This window comes from Microtus pennsylvanicus, chromosome 14 (genome assembly GCF_037038515.1).
Source record: "Microtus pennsylvanicus isolate mMicPen1 chromosome 14, mMicPen1.hap1, whole genome shotgun sequence".
Taxonomy (NCBI): domain Eukaryota; kingdom Metazoa; phylum Chordata; class Mammalia; order Rodentia; family Cricetidae; genus Microtus; species Microtus pennsylvanicus.
In genome coordinates, this window is record NC_134592.1 from 35,792,738 (window position 1) to 35,811,973 (window position 19,236).

At 46.4% G+C, this 19,236-nt stretch overlaps 1 long non-coding RNA gene across 2 annotated transcripts; it reads left to right on the forward strand.

Moving 5' to 3' along the window:
• The first annotated feature begins 181 nt into the window (after positions 1–181).
• Positions 182–17,440, forward strand: LOC142834694 (uncharacterized). 2 transcript variants are annotated; one of them, XR_012907666.1, is made up of 4 exons: positions 182–339; positions 5,040–5,243; positions 8,188–8,299; positions 14,705–17,440. It is a non-coding gene; the product is annotated as an uncharacterized LOC142834694 (long non-coding RNA). The 2 variants fall into 2 exon arrangements; XR_012907665.1 differs by lacking the exon at positions 14,705–17,440 and having other exon boundaries at positions 8,188–8,834.
• Positions 17,441–19,236: the final 1,796 nt, after the last annotated feature.

The following is a 19,236-nucleotide window of genomic DNA, read 5'->3' on the forward strand; positions in this document are numbered from 1 at the left end:
CCAATCTCCCAATAACGCCAAAACAACTGGCTACAAAGTACTTTAACCTTGGCCTGCAGCAAGGCCTCCCTGAAAAGTCATGACTCTGCTCATCTGAAGGGAAACTACTGTTCTTTTCACAATTCCATAAAACATCTGCTCGGTGAAGCAACTCGGAGGAAAATCTGATTATTAACTGGAAAGGCAGAGCAAGGAGAAGCTGGGAGGGAAGCAGCTTGAGTGGATGGAGCCTGAGTGGCTGAGTAGAAACATGGTTTCCTCAGCGAGAACTGCCTGTGGCCTCTGGATTTGAACAAGAATCTCAGAATTCTGGGACCTGGATTTCTCATCCTAAAGAAGGTAGGAAGCTGAGCTTGGTGGTTCATGCCTATAACCCCTTGGGGGGCTAAGGCAGGAGAATTGCCATCAGTTAAAAATAAGACTGGTCTATACAGTGAGTTCCTGATGTGGGATGCCCTTCTGTATGTTGTGAATATGTTTTATTATCATTGGTTAATAAAGAAGTTGATTTGGCCAATAGCCAGGCAGAATAGAGCAAGGCGGGAAATCCAAGCAAAGATAAAGGGAGAAAAGAGACGGAGCTGGGGAGACTTCATCAGTGGCCAGAGAAGCAAGATGTGAGGTAACAAGCCACGAGCCTTGTGGTAAAATATAGAATCATAGAAATGGGTTAATTTAAGTTGTAAGAGCTAGTCAATAATAAGCCTGAGCTAATAGGCTAAACAGTTTGTAATTAATATTAAAACTCAGAGTGGTTATTCAGGAACTGGTGAGCAGGAGAGAAACCTCCAATTACAAGTTCTGGGCCTGTCTGAACTATAGAATAAGTCTTCTGTCTCAAAGAACAAAAGCAGTCAAACAAACAAAAACCAACCATCACAACAAAGCAAAACAATACACCCCCCCCCTCCAAAAAATATAACAAAACTGGGCAAGACTAAGAGCTCAGTTGGGAAAGAGCTTGCCTTGCAGATGTGAGGTTGTGACGTCCCGAGTTTAATCCTCAGAAGCCATGTTTTAGAAAACAAAACCAAAACCAGAAAACAATGGTATAGGAGATGCCCAGGCAGGAAGAGACTCAGTCTAATGCTGGAGAACTCTTCTCAGGTCCAGCCCTTGGATCTATGGCAAAGACAGATCCTTCTCACCATCTCTTCAAGAAGAAAACCATGAGAAAAATCCATCATCTTCCTTTGATTGATAAAATTTGTTATTACAAAAATTGCTTTTATGATTTGTATTTATAGTGTCATACGTATATTTATATAGTACCATATACTTCTGATTAAATATGTCATATGATGCTTATGTAGCATATTTCAGGTGTGTGTTGTATATATATAACATGTACTGTTATTAGCATAATATATATTTATGACATGATACTTTATAAACAAAAATCACAGACATTTATATTGGTATTTAAACAAATATTATAATTACATGTAGATTTTGTGTAAATATTATAGTTGTAGACAGATATTTGTGTTTGCATATCTAAAACACTATATAAATCACAGGTAAATAAAGATATTACACGTACATACATGCACACAAACAAAATAACTGACTTAGTAATCTAAGGAGGAGAGGAGTCCTGCGAGCAGGCAAAAGAGTCAAAGACACACCCGTTCCCACAGTTAGGGGTCCCACAAAGACACCAAGCCAACAACATAACATATATGCAAAGGATCTGGTGCAGATCTGTTTGGTGCTTGCTGCTTCAGTCTGTGAGCCCCTGGGAGTTCAGCTTAGTAGATTCGACGGGCTGGTGTCTGCCATCCCCTCTGATTCCTATAATCTTTCTACTCCCTATTTTGTGGGATTCTCTAAGTTCCAAGGAGAGGAACCTGATGGAGACCTCCAAATTAGACTCTCTCTCCACATAATGTCTGGCTGTGGGTCTCTGTACTTCTCCCATCTTCTCCTATCTCTGATGATGACTGGACAAGGCACAGACAGATTTATGAGTATAGCAAATATGTTATCAGTAATCATTTCATTGATTTTTTTTTTAGGCCAGTTGTGTTTAGTTCTACTGTAGGTTTCTGGCTATCCAGTCCCCAGTTCCTGTGTGGCCTTAGTTTTGAAATAAGAGTCTTTGCAGGTATATAAGATATAAGTAAAGAAGAGAACACACAGGAGCCGATCAGTTCTTAATCCAATACAGTTGCTGTCCTTAGAAGAGAGAAGCCACAGGCACAGATCCCCAGTGATGGAAGACCATGTAGTGACAGGGATGAGGCCATATGACGGTGGAAGCTAAGACAGACCTAGTGCATCTGCAAGCCAAGGATAGCCAAGGATGGTGGGAGCCACCAGCAGCTGGGATGGCTTTTCCCTAGGGTTACCAGGAGGAGCATAACTCTTCTTGATTTCTCATTTCTAACTTTCAGATCCACAATGAAATAACTATTCAGCTACCCAGTCTGCGGGCCTTCACCAGGGCAGCCCTAGGAAGTGAGAATAACTCATTGCAGAGTGGAGCGGAGCAGAGCACCTTTGCAGAGCTGGACTCGCGGGCTGCTCAGTGCTGCCTTCCCCGCCTTCTCCCTGACTCTCTCTCTGAAGGGCAGTGAATGGGATGCAGATGTCTCTTTTCAACCCAAACTAGAAGGTTAGGTCGCTGCCACTGTCCCAACCTAAGCTTGCGCTCCTGGAGCAGAAAGGGAGGCCAGAACACTACAGCTTTGCCTGCCGGAATCTCAGCCTAGCCCTGAGCATTCTGAGCTCTCAAAGGGAGATGTTAATTTATTGCCAGTGCGCCCTGGATCAGAGGTCCTGCTGTCAGAGAGCCCCCTTCTTTTACTTCAATGCTACAGAAGAATTCCTCTCCAGTCCCCTAAAACATTCGCACATCTTTTTAAAATTTGCACCTTTTTTTTTAAAGGCTCGTTTCCTATGGTGGGGAGGGGGAATGCTAGGAAATGCCCAATAAATCATCTGTCTGTCCTCACTCAATTGAAAAGCAGGAAATGCAAAGAAACGACCAGGTACCTTTCCTGTTGTTTTGCATATAACAAGAAGTATCAGAAGAGGCAGTACCCACTGAGGGTGTTATTAATTCAGAAAGGCTGCTTGAGTTGGTGTGTAGGCTCAAAAGAGTGGGCATGTCGATCAATGCCCTCCTCTCCTAGCTCTTTCCAGGGGGCAACCTCTGGGGGGCTTGTTCTGGATAGTCTATTCAGTCAGCAACCATCTAGAAACTCCGTGTGTACAACACTGTAGTCATCTCTGCAAGAGTCGAGGATTTTTAATCTTGACTCCTCATTTTAAAAGGGAATTTACACCTAGCTGATTCTACAGCAAGCTCTCCTATATCAAGGTGATGGCCCTAGGCAGGGAACTGATGAGAAGTTCCCAAGGGAGAGAGGAGAAGACCAGCAAAGGCCTCTTGAAGGTGATGAAGGCTCTGGATGGAGGCTTGGGAACACAGGAGAAAGAGGAGGGACAGATGCTGGGGACATCTGAGAATGCCAGAGATGAGAGGGCCAGAAAGTGACCAACACATCATCTCTGTCCATCCTGTATGTGGCTTATCTGAGGGACAGTGAGAAATCCCAGTGAGGACAGACAATGAGACGGAGAGTGAATGACCAGCCTCGTACAGGACATCTCTAGAGCCTGGCCCGTGACTGTGGTTGATGACATTATTGGACAGTGATGATATTGACTATGTGCTTGTCATCTGCATAAACAGAGGCAGCCTTAACTTGAGGATGACCTCTGGTCAGATTTGCATTCAAAAGAACATATGCAATATGCCTGCAAAAGCCACCAGGCCTCCTGTGCTGGAGGAGCGGGATTCCTACGGAGCACCTCACAGCGAAACCTTTCTCCTAGATCTCCTGGAACTGTCACCTTTCAGCTGTCACACGCCCTCTTTCTCTCTCTTTTTGCTCTCTGGCCACCTCCTCTTCTTCATCCCCTGTGGGTCTCCTCTTTGCTAAGAGCTCCCCCTTCACTTCCTTTTCTTCTGACACCTCCCCCACACAACACACTTTCACTTAGCACAAAGTACCTCCCTTTCCTCCCCTAGCTCAGCATGTGTGTTCCCTGGGATGATCCTCATACCCTGAAGTGGAATCCTCCCGAATGACTGTAGCTTTTTGGAAGATCCACGGTGAGAGAGGGGGAGCACAGTGATTAGTTAGGAGATTTTATGCTCCAAAAAAGAGGCCAGAGCAAGCCCCAGGAAGGACGAGACCACACTAAGTAGGAGCAGATAGTCTTCCGGGCATCAGGCATATCCAAGGCGACTCTAGTGTGGATAGAATTTTATATTTGAAATCTGTATGAATCTGAACATTGGGTACAACACTAGGCACCCACCCAATGGACTTTCCACATAGATACACCAAATAATTGAGGGGTGGGGGATAGGGGTGAGGGAATGTGCCAATGAATAACTCCGAGGCAATGCAATTGAAGAGAAAGGTCCCATGACAGCTAAGAGCTGTCCTGCAAAACAAGTCTTGTATTGTTGACTTACTTACACTGTTGGAGAAAACAAAGAGGAAGCATGGAAACGGAGACGACTGTAGATGCTGAGATGGGAAAGGAGTTCAGGACTTAACCTCAGGTCTGGTCAGCAGAGGGAGCTATTCTGAAACCTGTTTCCACTGCATCCAATGGGAGAAATCACCCTTTCTTGGCCTTAGTTTTCCCTTCTGCAAAATGGGAGGGTAGCTTGGACACCGTCTATGCCAGGAAACCAGACTTTACATAGTGCACTGGTGAACTCTGATTTGTTAAAGAAAGCTTTTATCTGTTCATGGTAGCATAAACATAACTGAGGGCTGTGTCCTGCTTACATGGAGTCTGAAAGGCCAAGTTCGGGGACAAAGTTCCTTTCTCTGGCCTGTCACAGAAGCCCTGTACTGATGTGTTAGAGTGATCTTATTTGAGTGGGGAAGGAGTTCGTGAGGCTCACCCATGCCAGCTCCTCTGACCTCTGGCTGGCTCTGTCAAGGCCATTTCCTAAGTCTGAAATAATCTTAATTCTCCTGCCTCGGTCCACCTCTGCTTTTGTCTCCCAGTCTCACAGGAGAGAGTCGGTGCCAGTGCGTGACCTGGACTGGCCTCTCATCGCTGCCAGAGACTTCATCCTTTGGTTAAGCCCTTGCTTGCTTAGGTCCTGCAACAGGAGTTTGGAACCTCTCCTTTCCAAGGCCGCCCTCCCCCGCCGCCACATTCCTCTCCTTACTCTCGGTGCTCGGCCATCTTCAGCTGCACTAGGAAGGGTAAGTTCAACAGTATGAGATCTCTCTGCCTGGACATTCCTTATGCACACCTCACTGCTGTGTGCCCCGCCCTTCTCCTCCAGGGTCAGAGCCAATGCCACCTCCCCAGTGCAGGCGGTGATTTTTTTCCTGTGCTGGCTGCTAAATTAAACTTTCTAAAGAAATGTGTGACCAAGGGAGCTGTTCGCTGTAGAGTCTGTAAAAGCACAAACTGGGAAGTAACCAACAGAGGACAATTGCTCAAATAGGCTAGAGAGCAGCCTTTGAGGTGGCCTGGGTGATTTTCGATGCAGTGCAACCCCAGTTTTTGCTAGAAGCAAAATAGAATCTGTGACAATCATGAACGTACATCTATAAAAGATAAAAGATAGGAGGAAAATATGCCAAAATGAAACATTGTTTATCTTTTTACTTATTCTTAGTACTTGGCTACATATGGATTGTGTACTGTTGGGCTGTAGTAGTATATGATTAAAATGAAGATTGACCAAAAAAAATACCAATAACAGTGTTTCTCCATAGGGAAGCCACATGTGATTTTGTTTCTCTCTGTGTTCCTTTGAATGAAGCCTTCCCTGGTATGGTGCTGGACAGGACATCTACACAGTAACTCTCATTATGTGTAAGGACTGGAAGTCAAGGAAACCAAAACCAATTAACATCACAGTGGGAACCGAGGCGTGGAGAGTGGAAAACCTCAAAGGGAACGCGCTATTACTAACCACCCCCCCCACTCTCCCCCGGTTTGGAACAGGTGTTTAAGGGAATGCCCTAAATTGGCTTCAGATAATTTATTTTTGAGAGTACTATGATTGTTGCATTTTCCTGTCTTTGTTTTCCTGGGATCTTTTGATAAGCAGAAACCACTCAGCAATGGATGCTGCATTCTGCTCCTTCCGCTCTATTTAATGAAGGCTCCACCTTAACAGGGACTGGGGAAACAAGTGGCTCTCTATTGGTTAACAGCTTTCAACAGTGGATACAGTGATGCGCTAGAACTTGGGAATTTGGGGAATGTTTGGAGTGTGTTTGATTGTCAGGGTGACTGAAGGAAAGGTACTGCTGATGTGGGGGCAGGGCTGTGGTGCAGGGCAGAGTGGCCAATTCCTCGTGCCAACACCTTGAGGGGGGCACTCATCTGGACTGTGGACTAGAGAAGATGCAACCCCCAAGACTCCCGTTCTTCTCTGGCCACATGAGAAGGGCTGCGGTGAAGCCAGACAGCTGTTTCGCAGCAGCAGCCCGGCACCACCAAGCTGAGATTCAGGGTTACTGGAACTCTCAGGCTTTCCAAAGAAGCTATAAATCTAGATGGTGATGCACAATTTCCTGAAGAAAAAAAAACCACTGCACAATCCAAACTAAACATATGCAGGGGCCAGAATTGGCCCTCGGGTGGCTAATTCACAACTCCAACGTAGGAACGGACTCAGTCCTTGTCCTTATGAAGGGCTCTTATGAGTTCAAATTCTGGAGCCGACAGACCTGGGTTCAAATCACGGTTCCATTACTCATTACCCATGTCTCCGACCACCGAAAATCCTTCAATCCCCATCTCTCACTCCATAAAACTGAAACTAAGGAAAGCACTCATTGGCTGTATAGATGCGCCTGGGACCTGGGGGTTGCTGATACAGTAGAGCAACCGCCAGCATTATGTTTATTAAGGATCTCACTGTCTGACGTGAGCACTTGCTAAATACATGCAGTTGCTCAAAGGTTATTAAATACATGTGAGAGAAAGCCCCTAGCTTGGGGATGTTTTCATTCTGGAAAGGGAGCTCCGCCTTGGGCAGAAGGATCATGAGTTGATTGGATAGAAGACTGTGACTGACATCAGACACACGGGAAACTGAGGCAGTTGGGCTCTTGAAGGAGGTGGGGCACGGGATCTGTCCAGGCAGAGATGGAGGAGGGGAAGGGGTCCGAGCAAAGGCCAGGAAGTAGATGATAAAAGACTAATGAAGGGGCAAGAACTCCCGGTGCCTTCCATGGAGCGGCAGACTTGCTCTTTGAGCTTCCTGCAGGGTATGAGGCTGGAATGGTCTTGGGGAAGCAGGGCTGTGGGCATGGCCAGGCCAGAGCATGAATGCTTAATTGGTTGGTAGAAGAATAAAAACAAAAAAATTGGCCCGGTAAAAACAGTGATGTGGGGTCGAGAACAAGAAGGGACGGAAGCAGGTCTGTGGGCAGACCTAGCATAGCTCAAGGAGGGTCTGGGGATGGGTGAGTGGGGATGCGGAGAAAGATATTTTACCAGGCCAAATCCGCAGAGCGGTAGGGTGTACTGTCAAAAGCGGCCGCAAGCAGAAGCAAACTTCATTTAGGAGAGGCAATTATTTCAATCATGCCAATTCATGTCATTACGCAACCACAGTATCCGTAAGGCGAAAAGATAGCACGTTATCAACAGCAGCCTCCAGGGATGCACTCAGGTCTCAGCATGAAACCCCTTCATGGTCAGTGTCCACGATGGCCGCGGTATAGGAGGCTGTGGAAAGGGTGCCAGCATTGAGACAGTAAGAGGGTTTGGAACTGCTGCTGCATACTGTCTCCATGACACCCTGACTTTCACCATCTCCACAAGCATACTCGCAATGCCATTTCATTGTGTCTGTAGATTATTCATCTTGATCACCAATGGCTCTTTGTCATGACTTTTGAAAAATGTCAACTAATTTGCTGTTATTCTCCATCTCTCCAGAAAACCTGCCCCCACCCCCCTTACCTCTGGCTCTCTCGAGCACGCATTTCTGCTGCCGTTATTGATGGGTTGGGCAGGAGTGTTGACTCATCTTGGCTGACTGAGAGGGGATCCCATATCACAACAGAGAGAGGTGCTGAGCAAATCCCGAGGAATACTATTTCCAGGGGAAATCGCAAATCCTCTAAAAGAACAAACTGTCTCCAAACATTACAACAACATCCATTTTCGCTCCAACAGACCAAGTGCTGTTTGTGCTGGAAGACGCGTTCATTTTTAAAAGTGGACCTGGCACACCTCTTCTAGGAAAGATTTCATTGCCTGGGATCCTGATGGCCTCTCGAGGGTGGAGGTACGAAGACTGTCTTTCTGGAATGCCCTGCGTTCCACAGAATGTCACCCAAATTAGTTCCAACAGTGAAGTCTCACTGTCGCGCAGCCCTAGTATAAAAGGATCCATGAATAATCACTTACATGCACCCTACGGATAATCACTGCAGACAGCTGCTGGAAAGGCCCGGACACTGAAGTCCTGGTAATGCCATAGGAAAGGGTTGCTTGTTTACAAAGGGGGTAAAATGTTCTCATGTCCATATTCTTAGGAGGAAAAAAAAAGCAAACAAAAGCAAGTGTGGTACCTGGTACCTTTAGGACTAGAAGGGAGCACCCTGTGACTGTGCATGGCAGGGACCACCCTCTGATCATACAAGGAAGGGAGCACCCTGTGGTTGCATAGACTGGAGCACTCTGACATGTGAAAGAAGTTGAAGGCTCCTCCTCCACCCTCAGGAGAGTTCTGATCTCTCCCTGTAGCAGGCTCACCCCTGCCTTCTGAGTTCCCCTGGTCCTCCGAAAACATGCTGGTGACAGCAGGGGAATGAGCAGCAATAAAGAGTTATGGGATAATGATCAGAGCCAGCCAAGGTTTGACTCAGCCGCCTTTTGGTGGCAAGCTGCCTGTCAGAGGCAACCAAACATGAGTCCAACATCTCTCAGCAGGGAGAACAGCAGGATTCCACTCTAGCTTCCCCCAGAACTTGGGAGCAAAGACATACCTATTAGACCTCTTTCTTTTGCTGGATCCTTCTGCAAAAGTGTGTCTGGCACATAGGTTAAGGCTCAGATATGGACTAAACTTTTTATTTATTTTTTAAAATAATTTATTTATTCTTATTTTGAGTGCATTGATATTTTGCCTGCATATATGCCTGTATGAGGGCGTCAGATCTTGGAGTTACAGACAGTTGTGAGCTGCCATGTGGGTGCTGGGAACAGAACCCTGGGCCTCTGGAAGAGCAGTCAGTGCTCTTAATTGCGAAGTCATCTCTCCTGCCCCAGACTAGCCTTTTTTTAAAAAAATGGACAGGTAATTCAACACAAACCACTTCTCATTGGTCAAATGAGGGTCAAATCAGAATTTTCCCTTCCCTCAGTGTTCATGGTGCTAAGTCTAACCAAGTCATGGGTCAAGATCTTTGAATTTAGTACAGATTCAGAGATGGCACAGATGGCCAGGAGCATCTCTGGTGGTCCTTTGAAGGACCTGATAACACTGGAGCTCAAAATTCCCAGTTCCTCTGACTTCTATGGCCTGAATTCTTAGCCTGAGAGGTTTCTGGGAGATTTGAATTTTTAGACAGCTCATGGGCCCTGAAACCAGATGTAAATGGAGTCTTTAAGCACTGGAAGAGCTGTGTGTGTGTGTGTGTGTGTGTGTGTGTGTGTGTGTGTGTGTGTGTGTGTGTTGGGGGGATTAGCTGACAACCCTGGAAATTCCCAGAAGTCCCCCCCAGGAGTGACAGCCCCATATTGGGGAACTCTGGAGAGAGAAGACAGAAAGAAAGGGGAGCAAGCTCAGAGAGGTCGGGGATCTCAGGCATCTCCTCTTCCCCCCAGCATGCTCTCATCATGGCCCCAGGAGGGAGGCTAACCCAGGCTGTCTCCAGCCCTGAGCATTGCCTTGCTCCATCAGCACACCCTCCGGGTTCACTCTGGCCTGCACCTCTGGCTTCTCAGGTGCCTGGCAGTGTTAGCCAACCTTGTACCTAGGTGCCCTGCCCAGGCCCTCTCTCTTCTCTGTTCTGAGTACAGGATGGGACCCGAGAAGGCCTCAGCCTGGAGAAGAGGGAGGGGCAGAACCAGCTCAAAGCTGCAGGGAGTAAATCAAACTGCTCTTTTCCTTGGGCTGTTGTCTGACTGGCCTTGCAACCCTTTCCAATCAGGGAGTCTAAAGTTACCATATTGACAGCATCTGTGGCCAAGCCCGGCTCTAAAAGAGATGAATAGCAATGACGCAGGAGCCTGGGTGAAAGTATGCGGCTGGGCTGGGCTGGGCTGGGCTGGCCAGTGGGGGAGAGGGAGTCCCAGAGGAAGGAAGAGCAGGACAATCCCAGCAGGGGTTCTGGGCACTGGAGAAGTGGCGAGGGTTGGGAAGCAGGCCAGCAGCCTCCTCCTGGACTGAGAGAAGCCATGGGAAGAGAGAAAAACACTTCTGGCTTCAGAGAATTGCTCCCCTTCTCAAAAGGCTGCTCCAGGAGTCTGTCTCTAGGAGCCTCGCTGAGTCTCCAAAGCAGGACCCTTAAGTTGAGTTTCTTGTGTGTATTTGGTGATGGCATCTTCACTAGGGTTTTGTTTTGGGTTCCTTTGGTAGAGTGACCTTGTCTTGTACGTCCCTTTCCTAAGCAGTCCGGCCAGGCCGGGAAGTGTAAAGGACTCCATCCATAATAATGACCTGAAGGTCAGAGGGATTTAGTTTTGGACACTGAGACTGGGAAGGCTAGGGAGTGTTCTATGTCAAGGTGTCTTAATACGCTTTATTCCAGCCTAGCCTGTTCTTTCTGAGGGAAAAGGGTATGGCCCTGGTGACTGGCCTCCTGTCCCTCAGCATCAGCTAGGATGGATCTACATACACCAAGGAGGAAGAAGATTAGGGGACCAGGCTACTTCCTTTCCCTCCATGTAGATACAGAGGGAGTGGGTACCCAGACTCAAGCTCTCCCCACTTCAGCTAAGGCATCTCTTTGGCGCTATGTTTTCTGTACCGTCCTCTCTGTAAGCTTTCATGTCATCTCTATGTCTAGTTCAGGGACTAGAGTTAAGTGCAGAGATCATTTGTCTGGTGGTGAGTGGACAGGATGTACAAAGTATTAGGATGTGGCAAGAAGGAAGGCGGATGAAACTATCTCTAGAGACGGACTGGATGCGGCAGGGGATGCTGAGGAAAGAGGCCAACCTAAGGAGAGGCCTGGTCAGCCCTAGCATGAGGACCAGTTCCAGAAGGATCCAATACTCCTAGTGGACCCTGGACCCAGATCTCCACACATGTGCCCCTCACCTGTGTAGTTCTTGAGAGCCAGAGGAGGCAAAGAGAGATAGGAGCTGCCAGTGTTGTCAAGATGAGGACTTCCTTCCATAGGCAGAACACTCAGCCCTCAACCACATCTGGAAGTGGCAGATGGAGCAAGTCCTAAAGTCCTCAACACAGTTAGGTTCTGCTCGTCTTACGGCTCAGAACTGCTAAGTGAGCCCCAGTAATTGTAGCAGGCTCAGAACTGGGCAGACTGGTCACCCAGGGTGGCAGCGCCTATACCTGCTGACCTTTGCTCTGACCTGCTGTCAACAGAAGCTGGACGTCCTCCTTTCTCCTCCTCCTACCTCTAGGTCTCTCCCTCCATTTCCTCCCCCACCTTCTCTCACTACTGCCCTCCTCAGAGGGTGTGTCCTCTAGGTTTGGGCTTCTGTTTTCTCTTTCAAACATGTTTGCTCTTCCTGAGTGACCTTATTACCCTCTGCTAGCTTCATTTATCACCAAAACTCTGTGACCTCAGGCCCAACCGCCTTCTGAACTTCCAACACATATTTCCAAATGCCTCCTAGACACATCCAGCTGGTCGTTCTGCGGTCCCCTCAAATCACACATGTCCAAAACAGATTTACTATCATGACCCTTGCTTCTCATGACAGGCTGGCTGCTCGTAATGCTCTTCCCCTGTCTTTTCTATCTTAGTCAACAAACTCACCAGCCCACAGACACCCAAATGGAAACCTTAAGCCGCTCTGACCACTCTTCCCCTTCCCAGCATCTGTCCTTTTCTTGTATGCCGCCACAGATCGGATCTGACTTAGCACCTCTCTGCTGTGGCAGATCCCTCCTCCAGGATCTCCCTGTCTTAGTGCACCCCCCAACTCCACAAACTAGAGACAATTGTTTGAACCCAGTAGCTATGTGTGCAAGTCTTTGCGCTCCAGACTGGCGATCTTAAGGAGCCCCTGACCAAAAGAGCTCCTGTCCTCATGCGGTTTGCATCCCAGCTATGGAGCCAGAAGAAACAAACAGATGCATGAGTAAAATGGGTCGGGACTAATAGGCATCTATTTTTACACCTACAGGAACCGTTCATTATCTAAAGCACAGAGTTCGTGCCTGGCTCGACAAGCAAAGCCTAACAACATAACACACATGATCCAGTCTGCTTTCAGCCTCCTTACACATCACTACTTCCCTGCCCACCATCCCTTTACTCTTCTTCTTCTTCTTCCTTTGTGTGCACGAATGTGTAGGGGGCGTTTGGTGTTTGTTCTGCATGTATGTCTGTGAACCACGTGTGTGCCTGGCTAGTGCTCACAGAAGCCAGAAGAGGGTGTTGGATCCCGTGGAACTGGAGTTTCAGGCAGTTGTAAGCTACCATGTGGGTACTAGGAATCAAATTTGAGGCTTTTGGTGTGAGACAGAGTTTCATGTAGCCCAGGTGCTGACCTCAGAGCCACTAGATAGTCAAGCATGGCCTCTGAATGTCTAACCATCTTGCTTTTAGTCCCTTCCAAATCCTGGAGATAAACGTGTGCTTGCACCGCCACACATGGTTTATACAGTGCTGGGGATCCAACCTGGGGCCTCCTGCATGCTAGGCAAGAACTCTCCTGGCTAAGCTACACTAGCCCTCTGCCCACATTCCTTTTCAAAGATTCCATAATCTGTTTCATATTGAACATCAAGCCTGTGTGAGTAACAATGGGTAACAAATATTTGGGAATTTAATATGGGGTCCCTAAATGAAGATTAAAGCTGTTAGGCATGACCTCTTCCACCCTCATGTCTATTCTGGCTCCTTTCCTCCAGTGTTTTTCATATTATTTCTGCCCCAGGTGTCTTCAATACTACCCTGAGAGATGTATAGCCAAGACAGCAAGAGCAAGGACAGCCTGGCTCCATTCTGAGACAATGTCTGGCACATAGTAGGACCCTGAAATGGGCCAGCTGACCGTCGGGGGCAGTGTTTGCTGCCACCATATCTAACGGCCATACTGTTTGGATAGAGAGAGGAACTCACGAAGGTTCCACTGTCGAGTGGGTAGCCAGAGACACCCAGCTCTGGCTCGAGAAAAACGACTTTGTCACTGTGTCTTTGCCTTTGAAAATATCTTTGTATAGACAAAGAAAAGAACAAAGAACTAGACCCACGCCTGTGGGATCTGCTGGTCAAAGATCTGCTCTTACCATTCTGAGCAGAAAGTCATCGGAATAGGAGCCGGGTCGATGGCTTGGCCTGTCCTTCCAGATGATCCGTGCAGAACCAACTCTATTTTCATCCCAACCACAGGGCATTTATTTCTTTTCAAGTATCCTAAGTGAAGTCTAACTTCTCGTTGTTCCCACATCCCGTTTCTGGAATTCCCTAATTTCTATTCCCTGAGACAAGAATAATTGAACACAGGGCTTTGTTGATCTTTGGCGAATGCGCTTAGAATCACTGCCGACTTTGGCAGGGTAGGGGCAAGGTGGACAGGTAACCAACCCCCAAGAAATTCCAATAAAACCTCTGACTAAAGGTAAGATTCAAATTAGGAGTTGGATTTCTTTGTGAGTTGTTTCAGGCCGGGTGCCTGCTCTTGGGAAAGTTCTGGAAACATGCCAACGTGCCTGGCATCCCCCATCATTGTTGACTCTTGCAAATTTCACACATGGTCACCTCATCTTCCTTTCTCTTTACAGTCTCCCCAGAAAGCACCCCACCTCTGACCTAAGCATTTCATTAGTCCTCCCTCCTTAGAGGCCCTTTGGGATTTTTTTTTCTTGACAGTCATTTTCTTCACTCTGGCTCAGACCTGCCAGCCCAACTATTCCCAGCCAAGCCTCTGAAGGAAACACGATCTGCTTGCTGCGTCAGATCGCTTGGAAATAGATACGGCTGGCTTGGAGTCACTCCATGTGGGGCTGTGAAATTGCTCTCCTCCTCCTAAGTGGGTTGGGTCAAGCCCAAACTGAGGCAGGAGGTTTCCAAGGAACACAGAGCACAGGCTGTAGTAAGTGGTGGTGATGGAGGCAGTGGCTCTCTCTTTTCTAGCTCAGTGTTAACCTTCCGCTGGCAGCAAGCGTGTGAAGGCAGCTCCATGGTCAAGCAAAACAATGAGGTCTTCACTGGGGAGCCTGAAACAATTTTACGAGAGTGGTGGGGATTCAAGTTTGGTGCGAATCTCTCCATTCAAGCCAAGCTCTAGTCTAACGGTTTGCAGTTCCAAGATAAATGAGTGTTAGTTGATTTGATCTGGAGATGGAGAAACCTTGCGCAAAGTTTGTTAAGGTTCTGTTTTTCGATTGGGCCACACTAACAAATACTACCCAAATTCTCAAATATATTCCTAGGACTCCTTGGAATATCTCGAGTCGTATTAATTTATTATTTTGGTTTCTTTTTAATTTTAAATTTTATGTGTATAGATGTTTGGCCTGCTCATATGTCTGTCACCATGTACACAGGAGGTACATACGGAGGTTAGAAGATAGCATCAGATCCCAGGAACTGGAGTTACAAGTGTCGTGGGCCACCATGTGTGTACCGGGAATTGAACGTGGATCCTCTGGAAGAGCAGCAAGGGCTCTTAACCGATGAACCATCTCTCCAGCCTCTGGCTTCATTTTTCACTGTGCCGTTTCATTCTGATGCCTGGGAATCTGCCTGGTCTAATGAGAAGGGTTCTTGGGTGGGAGTCAGAAGTCCCAGCCATGTCAATCAAAGCAGTCCCTTAAGTGTGCTTTCATTGCCTTGCCTATGCAATAAGATTTGTGCTATTTGCTTTGACCATCACAGAGTACTCTGAAGGCAGGGAGGGGTTGTCCTCAACTGCACTATGGGATTGAAAATAAAGTAATTCTGGAGGTTCTGTGGAAGTTGTAAGTCGGGACATGAGGGGCAGACAAACACGGTAAGCAGAGAGGCAGGACGCTGACTGCCCGTTAGAAACATGTTCATCTGTCAGGATTTTCATATAATCGTTCACTTTAGACAATAGAATCAAGTTGCTCAGTCTCATACCTGGCAGAAAAATTTTGTCCGCTTTTTTTTCTTCTTCTTCTCACAATGCCAATTCTGGTTGCTTTCCTTTTTCTGGAACCATCAGACACTGACAGATCACAGACATAATTCCATCCGAGTCTAGTCTGGTGAATCAAGTTGTGAACTAGAGTTGCCGGAAGGAGCAGGTGAAGTGGTGCCAGCAAGGGAGGATCTTAAGCAGGCATTCAAAGTTGGGGGCATATGAAGTGGGGAGTTGGGGACGGAAGAGAGCGGCAGTGAGTGAGCCAACGCCAGCTCACTCTTTACTTTGGTAAAGAAAGTCTGATTAGAACACGGCCAAGCTCAGTTGTTTCACTTGCTTGCCTGCTGGCAACGGCTGCTTTTGCACAACAATGGCAGAACTGAGGAACAACAACAGAGACAAAGCCTTGACTCAGACTGACTGTCAAAGGTTTGGGATAAAGGAAACTTTGGGGTGCTTCCCTCTGCGAGGGTGGCTCCAGAGCATAGCAGATGAAGAGGCAGACTTGCTATGAATGTGGGCGGCACCATCTCAGCCTGGGTGCCCCCATAGAATAAAAGAAGGGAAGGACTGGAGAGGCAGAGGTGAAGAGTGTCATCTTGGGTTTGAGGACAACATGCTTTGCCCTGTGAGTTCCAGCCAGGGAACCATAGGAAGACCTTGTCTCAAAAGAGCAAAATCAGGGTCTGGGCATGGTGGCAGAGGCAGGAGGATCTTTGTGAGTTTCTGGTCAGCCTGGTCTATATAGTGAATTTCAGGGCAGCCAGAGTTACATGGTGAGACCCTGTCTCAAAAATAAATCGAAAGCCGGGTGGTGGCGGCGCACACCTTTAATCCCAGCACTCGGGAGGCAGAGGCAGGCAGATCTCTGTGAGTTCGAGGCCAGCCTGGTCTACAGAGCGAGTTCCAGGATAGGCTCCAAAACTACAGAGAAACCCTGGCTCGAAAAACAACAAAACAAAAATAAATAAGTAAATAAAAATAAACCCAGAAACAAAAAACAAAGCAGAACAAAACAAAAAGTCAAATACCAGGTGGGGGCAGGGAAGGTGATTCTCTGTCTCTGCTTCCTGACTGCCTTGAGGTAAGAAGCTGCTCTTTGTTGTCCTGTCTTTGGTGCCCTGATGGACCAAAACTTCTTAAACAATGAGCAAGACAAAGTCCCCTCACTTAAGACATTCAGGTTAGGATTTTTGTCACAGCAACACAAAATCCAACCATCACCATGACTCTCAAAGCTTAAAATATTTGCTCTTTGGTCTTTTAAAGAACACACTTGTTGATCTTTGACTTAAGGGAAACAAGTCCCACAAAGGTTTAAAACTTGGGTTAAAGTAGAGAACAGGAGAAACACCCCCAGTTCGCTGGAACACTGAACACAAAGGAGGAGAGTTGCCAGGGTTTATATGAGAAGCAAGGAACTGTCTTCTTATTTATGGACCTGGATGACATGATGGTGGCCGTGATGGTGAAATTCTATCTTTGTGACTTCTGATTAAAGCAAGAACCATAAGAGGTGTCTTAACACCTTCTCTCGTTCACAAGATTACGTGTCATCAAAACAGAGGCATGGTTTTCAACCCATGCCCATCCCAGAGGATGGCGAAGTTCATGTTGTGCATTCTAAGAGTCAACAGGTGAGAAAAGTAGCTCAACTTCACAGAAAGAAACATGACATATACACTGAACAAGGACAGCAGGAAAAGGCTCATGGCATAGTTGTCTATGGGCAGTCACAGCAAGGTGGCTATCACTAGACTAAAACTGGACAAAGACCACAAATAGACACTTTAGAGGAAAGTCAAATCTTACTGGTAGAGATGGAAGAAAGCAAACATGAGGAAGAAAGAACCAAGAAGATACAAGAATGATGTGATCTTAAGTACAGTTTTCATTAAAAACTGCTGACATTAAACAGAAGAAGAAACAGGAAGTTTAATTTGGTTTAAAAAAAAGGAACAAATGGAGATTAAAATGAAAGATGAACTGTAGTTGGCCAGGGATATTCCCTTTAAATCAATACTAACACGTCAGAAAATCCATCTGGTAGATCAGGGAATCTTGTTTTCTCCCATTGGTTATCCCTTCTTCACCCAAGAAGTTTTTATGTGACCTCGGGCATATAGATATACGAAAGTGTTCTATAATTCAAATATTTGTTGAAAATAAAAAACTAAAGAGATTCATTTTAAAACAATTCTTCAGTGACCCCAGGGATGGCTCTGTTGATAAAGTACTTACAAACAGAAGGATGTAACTAAGCCGGGCGTGTGGTACACTTAGACTCCCAGCACTGGGGAGGCAGAGGCAGGAGGCTCCTAGGGGGCTACTAGCCAGATGGTCTAACCCAATCTGTGAGCTCCAGACCAATGAGAGACTTGGTCTCAAAGGAGGTAGATAGTATTCTTGAGGATGTCTGAAGTGATCCTCTGACATACATAGACATACACACAAGGCTGCTTGTTCGTTTCCTGGCAACGCAGACCCCAAATAACCACACAGAAACTATATTAATTGCAATACTGTTAGGCCAATGACTCTAGAGTGTTTCTAACTAGCTCTTACATCTTGAATTAACCCATTTCTATTACTCTATGTATCACCACCCGTACCGGCATATTACTCCTTTCACAGCTACATGGCATCTCCCCGTCTCCACCTTCTTTTCTCCTCTATCTTTGCTTGGAATTCCCACCTTGCTCTATTCTGTGCTGCCATAGGCCCAAAGCAGCTTCTTTATTAACCAATGGTAATAAAACACATTCACAGTATACAGAGAGAAATCCCACATCAGACGCAAACACAAATATACACATTTAAAAATTCTTTAATAGACATATAATTTTACCATTTATTAAAGATGACAGCAAACTTGCATATTAATGAGATGGATACATTTATTTACATAAACATTAAGTGCTGGCTGAATATTTGATGCTTCAGGAGGTATAACATTTTCAATATTTTCAGAGTTGATTAATTTGATTTTATAATTGCCAATGCTGAGAATACCACTTTGCATAAATATATAATGCAAAATTCTAGATGTGCATTTAGAAATTTTTGGAAATTCTGTCATAATCCCAAGCCAAAATTCATCTAACAATTTTTTTTAAAAATTAAACTCAAGTCAGCAACTGAAACGGCAATTTTAAAAAAATCAAACATCAGATGGGTAGTGGTGGTTCATGGCTTTAATCCCAGCACTCAGGAGGCAGACGCAAGTGGATCTCTGAGTTCAAGGCCAGACTGCTCTACACAGAGAAACTCTGTTTTGAAAAACCAAACAAACTAAACAAACAAACACCCTAACACAATACAATCCTAACATACTAGTTTGATACTTTCAGGCTGAAGGGCAGAACGAAGCTAAAAAATGATCCTGTCTTCTGTAACTAAATTAATTATGTTTCTGCACAAGCAGAAGACACGACACTTCATTGCACAGTCATGAATGTGAGCTGAGGTGTTGCACTTGTTGACATTGGGGGGCACGGCGGCATGCACAGTGCAAAGCGAGCATGTTGTGTGTTCAGAAACCAGGCTGCAATGAGCCTGCGCCGGGCAGCAAGGTGAGCACGCCAGAAGCACTTTGGATTTACGATGTGTATAGTTTCTTTTTAAAGATTTACTTGATTTTCAATTTTGTGTGTGTGTGTGTGTGTGTGTGGTATGTGCATGTGAGGCCAGATGCATCAGATGGATCCTCTGGAGTTCCATGTATTGTGAGCCTGTGAGAATTGTGAGCCGATGGGAATGCCGAGATGGGACCCTGCTCCCCTACCAGAGCTGTTTAGACAGCTGAGAAGAAAATAAAAAGTGTGGGAACCGATATGATTTTCGTCTCTTTAAGAGACGAGCCACACCCACTCCCTCCCCCATCCACTGAGGCAGGCTGATCTTCAGCTTCTGGCCTGAGCTCGCTCTCTTTTCCGTCTTCCTCCCAGAGAGGCAGCTTCACTTCTGCCTCTC